The sequence below is a fragment of the Notamacropus eugenii genome, chromosome 1, assembly GCF_028372415.1.
Source record: "Notamacropus eugenii isolate mMacEug1 chromosome 1, mMacEug1.pri_v2, whole genome shotgun sequence".
In the NCBI taxonomy this organism is placed as follows: Eukaryota; Metazoa; Chordata; class Mammalia; order Diprotodontia; family Macropodidae; genus Notamacropus; species Notamacropus eugenii.
This window is the reverse complement of record NC_092872.1, coordinates 324,506,920-324,519,262: the sequence shown is the minus strand read 5'-3', so window position 1 is coordinate 324,519,262 and position 12,343 is coordinate 324,506,920. Positions and strand designations below refer to the sequence as shown.

The following is a 12,343-nucleotide window of genomic DNA, read 5'->3' as shown; positions in this document are numbered from 1 at the left end:
CTCATCTCCCCCCTTTTCCGCTCCATTGAAAAAGTTTTTTCTTGCCCCTTTTATGAGAGATAATTTGCCCCATTCTATTTCTCCCTTTCTCTTCCTAATATTTTCCTCTCTTACCCCTTAATTTTATTTTTTTGGATATCATCCCTTCCTATTCAACTCACTCTGTGCCCCCCATATATATCCCTCCAACTACCCAAATACTGAGAAAAGTCTCAAAGAGTTATAAATATTATCTTTCCATGTAGGAATGTAAACAGTTCAACTTTAGTAAGTCCCTTATGATTTCTCCTTCCTGTTTACCTTTCCATGCTTCTCTTGATTCTTGTGTTGGAAAGTCAAATTTTCTATTCAACTCTGGTCTTTTCATCAAAAATGCTTGAAAGTCCACTATGTCATTGAATGACCATTTTTTCCCCTGAAATAATATACTCAGTTTTGCTGGGTAGGTGATTCTTGGTTTTAATTCTACTTCCTTTGACTTCTTCCAAGTCTTTTCTCTCCCTTTAATATAGAAGCTGCTAGATCTTGTGTTATCCTGATTGTATTTCCATAATACTCAAATTATTTCTTTCTGGCTGCTTGCAATATTTTCTCCTTGACCTGGGAACTCTGGAATTTGGCTACAATATTCTTAGGAGATTTTCTTTTCAGGTCTCTTTCAGGAGGAGACAGGTGGAGTATTTCAATATTTATTTTATCCTCTGGTTCTAGAATATCAGGGCAGTTTTCCTTGATAATTTCATGAAAGATGATATGTAGGCTCTTTTTTTGATCATGGCTTTCAGGTAGTCCCATAATTTTTAAATTGTCCTCCTGGATCTATTTTCCAGGTCAGCTATTCTTCTAATGAGATATTTCACATTATCTTCCATTTTTTCATTCTTTCAGTTTTGTTTTGTAATTTCATTTCTCATAAAGTCATTATCTTCCATCTGATCCATTCTAATTTTTAAAGAACTATTTTCTTCAGTGAGCTTTTGAATCTTCTTTTCCATTTGGCTAATTCTGCTTTTTAAAGCATTCTTCTCCTCATTGACTTTTTGGACCTCTTTTGCCATTTGGGTTAGTCTATTTTTAAAGGTGTTATTTTCTTCAGCATTTTTTTGGGTTTCCTGCTTTTCATGATTTTCTTGCATCACTCTTATTTCTCTTCTTAATTTTTCCTCCACCTCTCTTATTTGATTTTCAAAATCCTTTTTGAGCTCTTCCATGGCCTGAGACAACTGCATATTTTCTTTTCAAGGTTTTGGATGCAGAAGCCCTGACTTTTATGTCTTTCTGACAGTATGCCTTGTTCCTCCTCATCTGAAAGGATGAAAGAAAATATCTGTTCACCAAGAAAGTAACCTTCTACAGTTTTATTTTTTTCCCCTTTTTGGGCATTTTCTCAGCCAGTTACTTGACTTTTTAGTCCTTTTTCAAGTGGAGGGTATATTCTAGGGACCTGTAAGTTCTCAGTTCCTCCAAGTGGCACAATCAAAAGAGGAATTTACTCTCCTCTCCTGGCCTAAGCTCTGGTCTGGGAGCAACCACCATCTACCCAGGATCTGTGAGTAGGGTTCCTCTTCACAACTGCCTCCAGTTCTATTACTCCACAGTTCTTCCTCACCCCAGGACCACCAATCAGGGTTGAGATCCAGATCAGCTGCTTGATTCCCCCAGGGTCTTTAGGTGGAGGGCTCCAAAAGGGGATGCTGCTGTAGTGACTTCTGCGACCCTGGGGCTGGGGTTAGGGCCGGATCCTGCTACCTTTTCCCCAGGTGAAAGAGCTTTTTCACTGACCTTAGAAGCCATCTTTGGCATTTGTGGGTTGAGTTATCTGGGAACTGCAGCTGCTACCCCTAATTCCGTGTCCTGAAGTCTGCTCCAGTCCTGTTAGTGCAGCGTCATGTGGCCAAGGCTGGGCTGCATTCTGCTATGAGCCCGGTGTGATGGACCTTTCCTGTCAGCCATCTAACCTGTCTTGGGCTGGAAATCTTTCACTCTGTCATTTTGTGACTTCTGCTTCTCTAAAATTTGCTTATAGTCATTTTTTACAGGTATTTTATGGGTTATGGGGCTAGAACTACAGCATATCCGTCCTTCTATTCCACCACCTTGGCTCCTCCCCCCGCACAATAATATTCCATCATCTTCAAATACCATAATTAGTTCCTTCATTCCCCAATTTGCAGGAATCTCTCCTCAGTTTCTAATTCTTTGCCTCCACAAAAGGAAGTGCTATACATATTTTTGTACATATTACAAGATTAATTTTCAACAAATGTGTTTATTATTCTTTCCATTTTACCTTGTCATCATGTAAGTTGCTTTCTTAGATATTCTTACTTCCTTTTGCATCAGTTGATGTAAGTCTTTACATGCTTCTCATATTTCCATGCTATTCATCATATTCACTATTTCTTACATCACATTAATAATCCATTATACACAGGTACCAAAATTTGTTTAGCCATTCCCCAACTGATGGGCATCTACTTTGTTTTCAGGTTTTTGCTATCACAAAAAAACATTGCTATAGATATTTTGGCATATATATGGAGCACATCTTTTTGTCAATACCTAGGCTACATGTCTATCAATTAAATCTCTGGGTCAAAGGGTAGGGATATTTTAACTACTCTATTTGCAAAATCCTAAGTTTCTTTACAGAATGGTTATACTAATTAAAAACTCTGCCAATAAGGAATTGGAGTACCTATTTTTCACAACCCTTTCAACAGTGACATTTTTTGTCATCTTTGTCAGTTTGTTGAATATGAGCTAATTACAGCAGCACAATTTGTAATAGCAAAGAACTGGAAACAAAGTCGGTGCCCATAAATTGGAGAATGGCTAAACAATTTGTGGTACATGAATACAATGGAATATAAGTACACTATATGGACCCACAGTATGCTATCCTACTCTGGAATCTCTTCTCCAAAGTGAGGGTTGGGTTATCTCAGAGATGACTATTTTTAAGTTCAGGATACTCTGTAGGTCTATAATATTAAAACCATAGCTCATTAGCCTGGAATGATGTATTTATCGTCAAGAGAGCCAGTGGAAAAATTAGCTTAGAAGCTATTTGCTGAAATGGCATATGAACTATAGTAATGAAACATTCACCTCTATACTTTCCCACTGATACAGATAGTGGGAAGAATAAACACACACATTAAGTACAGTAGTAGTTAGAGAGGCACATGATTAGGGAACACAATTATCTAAGGCAATTCATACCTCTGCTGCTAGAAAGAATCCATGATGTCACTGCAGTATTCCGTGATGGGCATGGTATCTGAGAAGGCTGTCTACAACAGTTCTCACCACTTCCTGTCCTCTCACTTTCTTCTTAAAGAAGTCTACCTTCTAACCTCATTATTCAATCAAAACTGCTCTCATCAAAGTTAGCAATGATCTCTTAACTGACAAATCTAATGGCCTTTCCTTATTCCTCATTCTCCTTTACCTCTCTGCAGTCTTTGACACTGTTGATCACCCTCTTCTTGATCCTCTCCTCTTTCTAGGTTTTTGTGACATTACTTTCTCCTGGTTCTTATCCTACCTATCTAACTGTTCCTTCTCAGTGTACTTTGCTGGATCCACATCCAGGTTATACTCACTAACCATCAGTATCCCAGAGGGCTCTGTCCTGGGTCCTTTTCTCTTCTTCCTATAAATTATTTTACTTGACAATCTCATCAGCTTCCATGAATTCATTAACAGTGTCTCTAAATGCTTGTGATTCTTACCAGCCAGACCCCTTGTGCAGAATCCCAGTCCTTTCCAAATGCTTTTTGGCTTCCAAATTGTCGATTTCTGTCAAGGGTACCATCATCCTCCCAGTCCCCCAGGCTTATCTCTACCTCCTGACTTTAAGGACTACCTAAAATTCCACCTTCTTTCTACAGGATGCCTTTTCTAAATCTTTTTAATTCTGGTGCCTTTTCTCAGTTGATTATTTCCTATTTGTATATAGCTCATTTGGACATGTTTGTTTATATAATGTCTCCCTCATTAGACTGGGAGTTCTTTGAAGGCAGACTGTCTTTTGCCTTCCTTCCAATTCCCAGCACAGTACCTGGCACATAGTAGGCACTCAATAAATACTTATAGACTGATTGAACTAGGTATGTCAGTCTGCTGCTAGGTTGGGCTTGTTGTTCACAGGATATATATTCCCACGGGACATATCACCCTACCAAAAATACCAGTATTTTTGAGGCAACTATAATCACTTCCTCCTTCAGCTTCTATGTCATCTTCATTACACAGCTGGGATATTGTTATACTCTTTGAGAAATGTCAAAAGAATGGGCACTACTGCTCCCTCGGGTTGCATGCTCTGAGATTCGCCACCTCTCAGGCAGGGCTTGAAGGACAAACTAAAACTCTAAATAAAATTTAGCCTTTTGTTTCATTAACTCTTTCCGGTACAGGGCCGGTTGCCCTCGGAGAGGGACCTGCCAGGGCCGCGGTGAACGTCCAACACGCAGTCCTGCCGCTGTTACCTCTGCACAACCAGGAAATGGCCATTTGCTCTCAAGCATCACACAGCCCCCAGGGCTCCAGGTTTCTCACTTGTGAGTCTAAGGATGGAGACAATCTGCGGCTGGGGGGAGCATTCACGATCTCCGCGACTGCTCAGCTGCTCTGGACTCCGAAGGTACCTGGTACCTGGCACCTATGCCTTCTCCAACGAACCCTTCAAAGGGCTCCCGCTTTAACAGGTACAGAAAGAGGAGACGCGAAGCTAAGCAGCCTGCATTGCAGCACCCGAGGCGGCGGCAAGAACTGTCCCAAGTGTCGCCTACCTCTGTCGAGTTTTTCCCGGGGGGGAGTCCCAAGTGGCGAAGCAACGGGCCCCCGATCGCCCCTCCATTCGAGGCGACAGCGACGACATTTCTCCAGGTCGGTGAGGAAGCCGCTCGAGGCTCCTGGGCGGCGGCAGTGGCGGCTGCGCTTGTCTTGGACGGAGGGTTTTCGTTCCTTGCTCGGCCTTCAGTCTATGGGGCGGACGAATGAAGGGGAGGAATGGGAACACCCGCTGAGAGCCGAGGACCTCCGCAAGTGGCAGAGATGCCTACCGACCCCTACCGGGAGCGCGTGAGAACGAACGAGCCGCGTATTTGGAATTTCTCACTGGACCCATAATCTTTCATAAAAGGATGATCAAGAGAGATATCTTCCCCTCCCCCCCAAAAAAATCCCATTTTAAAGTTTATACTCTGTTTCCCCAGTCTTTCAATGAAGATTCTCGTACATATTGTGATCTATGTGTCTGTCTCAAGTTTCCCACATAAGGGCTATGACCCAAGGAAAAAAACCCAAACCCAAAAGTATTTCCATACCCTTCATGTCCTAAGAATGTTTGACACGGAGATTATACTTGTTTTACTTGAAACAAAAGGCAGAAATAAGAAGAGTGGCACATTTGGGTTTGGTATATGATATAGTATATGGCATATGCCTAATCTGAGCTATTACAAAGTCTTCCTTGGGGGACTAAATGATGACTAGGAGATTTTATAGAGGAGTTTTAATAGAGGGAATTCTGTTTTAAGTATGGATTGTACTCTAAGATCCTTTTGTGAAGTTCTATTATTTTCTGAAGTCAGGAATCCCATGGATGAAGGATTCCAAAATGGAAGCAAGTGAATCACTAAAGTGGCAACCTCGAGAGTCAAGGTAGATACGGATGCAAGTGAAGCTAGGGTAGTAGAGATGGCATAAAGAGATCAGGGCAGGGGAGAAGACTAAAGGTGCAATAATATACTATTTTATTAATATACCATAATTTGTTCACCATTCCCCGATTAATAAGTGTATCCTTAGTTTACAAGGAACAATTTCTGCAGTAACAAGGATCTAAGGAGAAACAACTTAAAAAGGCTTGCCTCTAATCAGTGCAGTAATCAACCATGATTCCAGAGGGCTTATAGTCAAGCATGCTACCTAACTCCTGACAAAAAGATGATGGACTCAAGATATAGAGTGAAACAAACATTTTTGAATATAATCAATGAAATAATTTGTTTTTACTTTACTATGCATATGTTATAGGAGCTTTTCCTTATTTTTCAATTGGGGATAATGGGAAGGAAACAGAGCAAATGTTTATTCATTTCTTTTTAAAATTTAAAAGGAACATAGAAGTCATGATGACAAGTACTACTTTAATTTTAGAAATAATCTAGGTTTTGACTGGCCAAGATGCAGAGTACAAGTTGGGACCCAACTGAACTCTCTCAACATTACCCTCTAAACAACTTTAAAATAACTCTTCAAATCAAATTTTGCAGTGCCTGAGCCAACAAAAGATCAGAGGGAGATATTTATCCAGCCTAAGACAATTTAGAAGGTCCATAAGAGAGGTCTATAAAATCTAGTTGGGCACAGGCCCAGCACATGGCAGGAGCACTAGCAGTGGGTCAGCAACAGCAGCTTTAGGAGCTCTCAGCCCAGTGATGGTAAGGGGGTTGGACAAATGATCAATAAGAGATTACAAGGGATCCTTTGCTGGCACTGAGTATAGCTGACACTGATTGGCAATTCTACTGCCCCTAAGAGGAAAAAAAAACCCTAAATCACAAAGATAGCAAAAGTGAAATAAATATACAACAACAACCAAATGTGATTATCCCTTGAAGGAGTGGCCAAAAAATGTGGAAGAGAATGAAGACCAGAAGTACCAGGTTTCTCCACACTCCCTTTAGAAGGACTGAATTCTAGATCTAAAAAAACAAATGCTAGGACATAGAAGCACAAATGATGGCCACTCCAGCTAAGCCATACACTCTTCATTACGCAAAAGGATGTGCAAAGTGGGTTAAGACATTATTAAGTTTTTGTATGCAACCCGCCCTGGGATCTAGGTTGATACTGAGAGGTTTCCCTCTGCATTGACTTACTCAATATTCTTCAGCTCACCAAAAAGCTAGTTCAAGGAGATTATAACAAATCTTTGCCTCCTTATAGGCTTTTGTTGAAATGACTGCCCGTTTTTAACACAGGGGCTATATAAGACCTTGATCCAGGGTCAAAGGATTACCATCAGATCAGATAGAGGATCCTCTTTCTTCCAAGTAAATACATATTCTCCATAGTTTTACTACCCTATATTTTCTCCCAAAGCTATTAAAAAAGTCACCTCCCAACAATATCACTCTTTGGTTCTCTTAGCTTTTCTTTGGAAGGAGTTGTCTGAACTATCCCAGGAGAAAAAACAATTGAGGGGGACCTGAGTTATTTCTCTAGGATGTATGGAGCCCTCTAAGGGGGCAATGATCTTGAGGCTCAATTGACTCTGTGCCAGGTCAGCCAGAAATATACCCCAAAGCAGTCCATTCTTATGAGGTAAGTAAGTCATCCTTGAAACTGGATCCAAGAAACCACTGGACTAGAGGGATCTTCTCCTTCCTAGGGTGGCTGATTCATCACATTCTAGGAGGGTGAACATCTGACCTGGAGGGTCAAGTCCATAATGATGCTGCTGCTGAATAGCAGGGAAAACGTCTTGCCCTGAGACAGGGTAAGAATCTCTATCATATTTGGGGACAGGTTGAAGGCTACTTGGGTTAGGTAGGGCCTCTGACACAAAATTCCAGCTGGGAAGGAATAGTTCTCTCATCCTTAGCTAGGAATGTAATATCGTTGTATGCAGAGCACAACATGGCACTATCATCCTCATATCCAGATTGGTAATTGATACACACACTTTCTTCTGTTGTTCTTCTGATGGTTCCAACCTGGTTGTTTAATTCAGCAGGATATATATGATACATTTAATGATTCCTGACACACTTCACAAGTGACTATATGCAATGGAAAGCATTGGCAAAATTCCTCCTTTTGACCTGATCCCAAGGGGAGGGATCTTTTATTGCCTAGTCTTGTTCTTTCTAGACCCCTTACCACTTGGTCAGTCCCATGGCCACTGCCCAGGCATCAGTATAGATGAAGATCTTTTTTTCTCCATCTTTTAAGACTCTTTCCCATGTAAGCAATCTACTGTGAACTCAGTGCACAAGGAGGATTTGTCAGTACTTCTATTTCTTATGGTGGCTGTTGAAGTCCAGGTGCATTCTTATAGATGAAGGCTCATTGGGCTAGCAGAGAAAACAGTATTCTAGGTCTCAGTCTCTGGCATACTCAGGACATGGTTGTTGTGAAAGGCATTAGAATCTGAGGAGCCTGGGGGAGTGCAATTTCAAATGAACCATTTCCATTTAATGATAGAGCTCATCTGTGTCCTACCCATTTTGTTAGAGGGGCCATATCACCCAATTCATAACAGGTAACTTTGAATAAAAGGTTATAGGACCCAATAACAGGAAAGGAATTGCTTTTCAAAAGTGACATAGAAACTGCTCACTTTGTAGGTCCAGAAGTCAATGGTTGCTTATCCTGGTTATTTTCTGGTGACTGCTGAATACTCCTCCCAGCATGATCTTTATGGACAGAGAATTCCAAAAATATGGGTTGTAGGGGGTCATAAGGGCCCAAGGGGAGAATATGCTGGATGGTCAGATCTTCCAGGGGTATAGCCTGTTCTGGGCACCACTTGAAACAGATAGACTGATGGGTGATTCAATAAATCTGGATATCAGGATACCCAGATGAAAAAGCTGGGTTCTCAAAAATAAAAAAAAAAATCTAATAAGTTTCTAGGCTTCCTTCTGAGATTGTAGGGGAACAAGTATCAGTAGCTTATTCTGGAATGTTCACTGAATCTTTAGGATTTTCCACAATCAAACCTTGACTGAGCAGTCTAGAACCTGAATTTTCTTAGGGTTTATTTCCCACCCCTTATCCCTCATTTGGGACACAATCCAATGGTTTCATTCAGCCTGGTCAACATTATGTTATCAGTTTACCGAAGTACCTCGGTGCCCTCAGAAAAGGAAGACTGCTTCAGGTCTTTGCCCAACAAAATATAGCAATATGATGTTCAAGTAGCCCTGTGGACGTCAAGTGAACATATAATGGACTCTTTTCCCGGTGAAAACACATTGCTCCTGACTAGTCTCAACCACAGGATTAATGAAAAAAATCGATGAGGCTAATAATCTCATGCAACTCAACCTGAGTCAAGGCTACCTGATTTACAACACTGACAAGGTCAGAAATACCTTTAGTGATGGATTTGATATCTTTGTTTATCTCCTTTTTGGTCACTATAAGCTGCCAAGTGCCACCTGCCTGCCTCATGGTCCACATAAAATGGTGAGTTGGTATAACAATAAAATGACATGGCCAACTCCAGTGTACTCTAGGACATCTAATCTCCATCACTAGAGAAGAAATACCTTTCACCTCTATAGGGATCCTATATTTATTTATTGCTACTTACATTAGATGGTCTGGGTAACTCCAAAGGTTTCCATTTAGACATTTCCATAATAACCTTCATAGGGTTGCTGAAAGGACTTGCATAGATACTCATGGTATCCCCTACTTCCATGATCTGCTCTCTGTAACCACTATCCCTATGATCCAAAAAGGCTTTAAAGGATATACTTGATTTCCCTGTATAGTTTTACTAGCATACTCATTGGCTAGCTATTAAATACTTTCTTAGCAGCCCACATCTCTAAAGTTCTGAAGTGAGGGAAATCGTTCTGCAAAAGTGCATCAGAGAGGCCTCTTCTTTGGGTTAAAGACAGGGATTCAAATCTCTGTGTTGCAACCTTAGGCAACTTTCAACCTCTCTGGGACACAATTTTCTTATCTCTAAAATAGGCCTTTTCTGTCTCTAAATTTATGATTCTTTCATCCTAGGATAAATGTAGAATATTCAAAGTATCCACAAAATGTTGATGGTAAATATAATTACCTCAATTATAATGAATTTAAAACATTTCTATGTCAATAACTAAAAATTATAATTTTCCAAAATTGTACCAAATATTTTTAGCTAATATTTATAGAAAACTAAAATATATCCTTTAATTTAAAAATGAATTCTATGAATTTTGTTCCCTAAAATTGGATGCTGTGATTATTAAAGTGTTCACATAATTTGCAAAAAAAAATACATACGTTAAACTGGAAATCATAACCATTGCTTTAATTCCACAGGAATAATTGCCACCTAAGTAAGGTGCCAGGTAATCCTTTATAAAAAGAAATTATATAACTATTTTGCCTAAATTAACATGTAGCAAATATGTAGACAATGTAAATATTACATAAAACAAAGTTTTTAATGTTATTTATCAATATTGAAAGATTGATATGATCTTTTGTATATGAATTTGGCATTTTTATACCTAATTAAAGTGACAAAATCATCATCAGGTCAAGGCCACATCTATTTAACTTAACAGATGAAGTTCATCTAGAAATTAATAGCATGCAAATTTAAATTCTTATTATTATTTACCTTTGGATTTCAATGTTACACAATTATTAATTAGCCAATTTTCACAACATCCTTGTGAAGCAGGTCTATGTTATCCATATTTTACAAAAACAAATTATTTGCATGAGGATACACCTAGCTACTGGAATAAAAACCTGAGATACAGTTAAATTTGTGACTGTGCTTCAGATTTAATCTCCTAGACTAGGCTTACCCCATCATTTCATCCTAATGTAAAAATATCTTCTTCCTTATGGTTTATAATCTTAAAACATAAAATATCCATTTTGTAATAATTAACAACTTCATGTTTGAAGAATAGTATCTCCTCTATGAAGTTACTATCTACCTATTAAAGATTAGGAGGAGTCAGGACATAGAGGGCAAAAATGAAGTTCCACAATCTTCCTCCTAGATTTCTGCATGTTATAACTGAAGGCAAAAGTTAAAATGCAAATTTAACCTGGAGGGATAACAGATTAAGCCATTAGTAGCCATTAACATCTTAACTTAAATGAGATTTTCTGTTTCTTATTAGAGTGTAGGATTAGCAGGAAATGAGAAGCAGGATAAATTCAAGTTGGTGGGGGAAAAGAAGAAAAGATCAGGAGTTAGGTAACTGCTATGGGGGAAGAGTCTGATAGTGGGGAGCCTAACCTACGGACAGAAATACTGCACTTGCAGTCAGAAAATGTGGGTTGTACTCCTGACATTTCCACTTACTAGCCATGTGATCATGGTCACTTATTTAACCTCTCTGAGCCTCAGTTTCTTCATTTTAAATTTGAGAAAATATACTTGCACTACATTGAGGAATGGTGAGCAAAGCCCTTTGTTAGTTGTAAAACAGTAAAGAAACTGATGATGGCAGTATTGGATTCACATAAGTATGGGAGGCACTACAGAAAAGCAGGTGAAGAGGCAATTTAGACAAATTTCATCATGTTGTTTAGAGTCATTTTCAATTAGGAATCACAAGGACCACTTAACATAGCTAGTAGTTTATAGACTGGTATTCAAATAAGAAAAAATGATTGCCACTACATACTATAAAAATTCCAAAAAGCAAGGAAATAGTGAAATGATTACCTTTTTGGTGATGAAAGTTATAGGTTGAACTTCATATTGCTATGGATGTGGAGTTCTATTTATTCTACTGGTTTCTTTCCAGCAGTTAAAAACCAGTAGAGTAGCCAGTGGGAAACCAGCACTAGAGCCCCAACATTCTAGAAAGCTGATAACAATTAACATCATAGTTGAAAATATATAACTATATTAATATAAATCACTTCTAAAATTATGAGAATATAGAAGTTTTGCTTTGTTTTTTAATGTATCCCCTTTCTTAGAAAGAATCAAATTTCTGAATAATTAAAGGAGCTATTAAATTTAAAAATCTGGGGGGATATTCTCTATCCATCATCCTTAAATATTATGCAATCAATAATTAAGTTAAACACCAGGGAATGTAAGCTACGATAGGATCTGTCTTGGAATATTTTATTCTAGCATCTCTTGCATTTATTTTTATCTTTCTGTCTGTTCCAGATGGGTGCCAAAGGTGCCAAACATAAAGAGCAAGCTTGTGTTGATGAGTAATGTCAATGGTTCTGAACCCAGGGCCTACTGAACAAAAAGAAAATCAGAGTTGCTAGGCCTCCCTCTTCTTTGCTCTTAATGGCAGAAGGAGTAATTAGTTCTCTGATGAAGACAGAAGACTATTCGAAGAAAAGTTTTGAACCTCCTAAATAATCATTTAAATAAACATCAGAAGAAGAAGACTATTGCCCTTCTCCATTTCTTCTCTTTTACCTCCTTTATACCTCTTCTGACTTCTAAGTCTCTTAAAAATGATGATCCAGTTGGCTCAAAGCATCAGAAGTGGCATGTTTCCTTAATTCATGATACTCAAAAGTAAGAATACTTGATATTTCTGTAGAAATTTTAATTTAAGGAGTAAGAACATTTTCTTCTTTCTTTCCAAGACAGCCAACT

At 38.9% G+C, this 12,343-nt stretch overlaps 1 protein-coding gene across 7 annotated transcripts in view; it reads right to left on the bottom strand.

Moving 5' to 3' along the window:
- BAZ1A (bromodomain adjacent to zinc finger domain 1A) overlaps positions 1–12,343 on the bottom strand; it is a 249,851-nt gene that overhangs the window by 158,407 nt on the left and 79,101 nt on the right. Inside the window, exon 1 of one of the 7 annotated variants that reach the window (XM_072629670.1) lies at positions 11,438–11,530. The exons of the other annotated variants lie outside the window; for them this stretch is intronic. The gene's annotated coding sequence lies outside the window, so the exon portion shown is untranslated. Of the gene's footprint in view, positions 1–11,437; positions 11,531–12,343 lie in introns of those variants that run through there. 7 annotated transcript variants of the gene reach the window in all.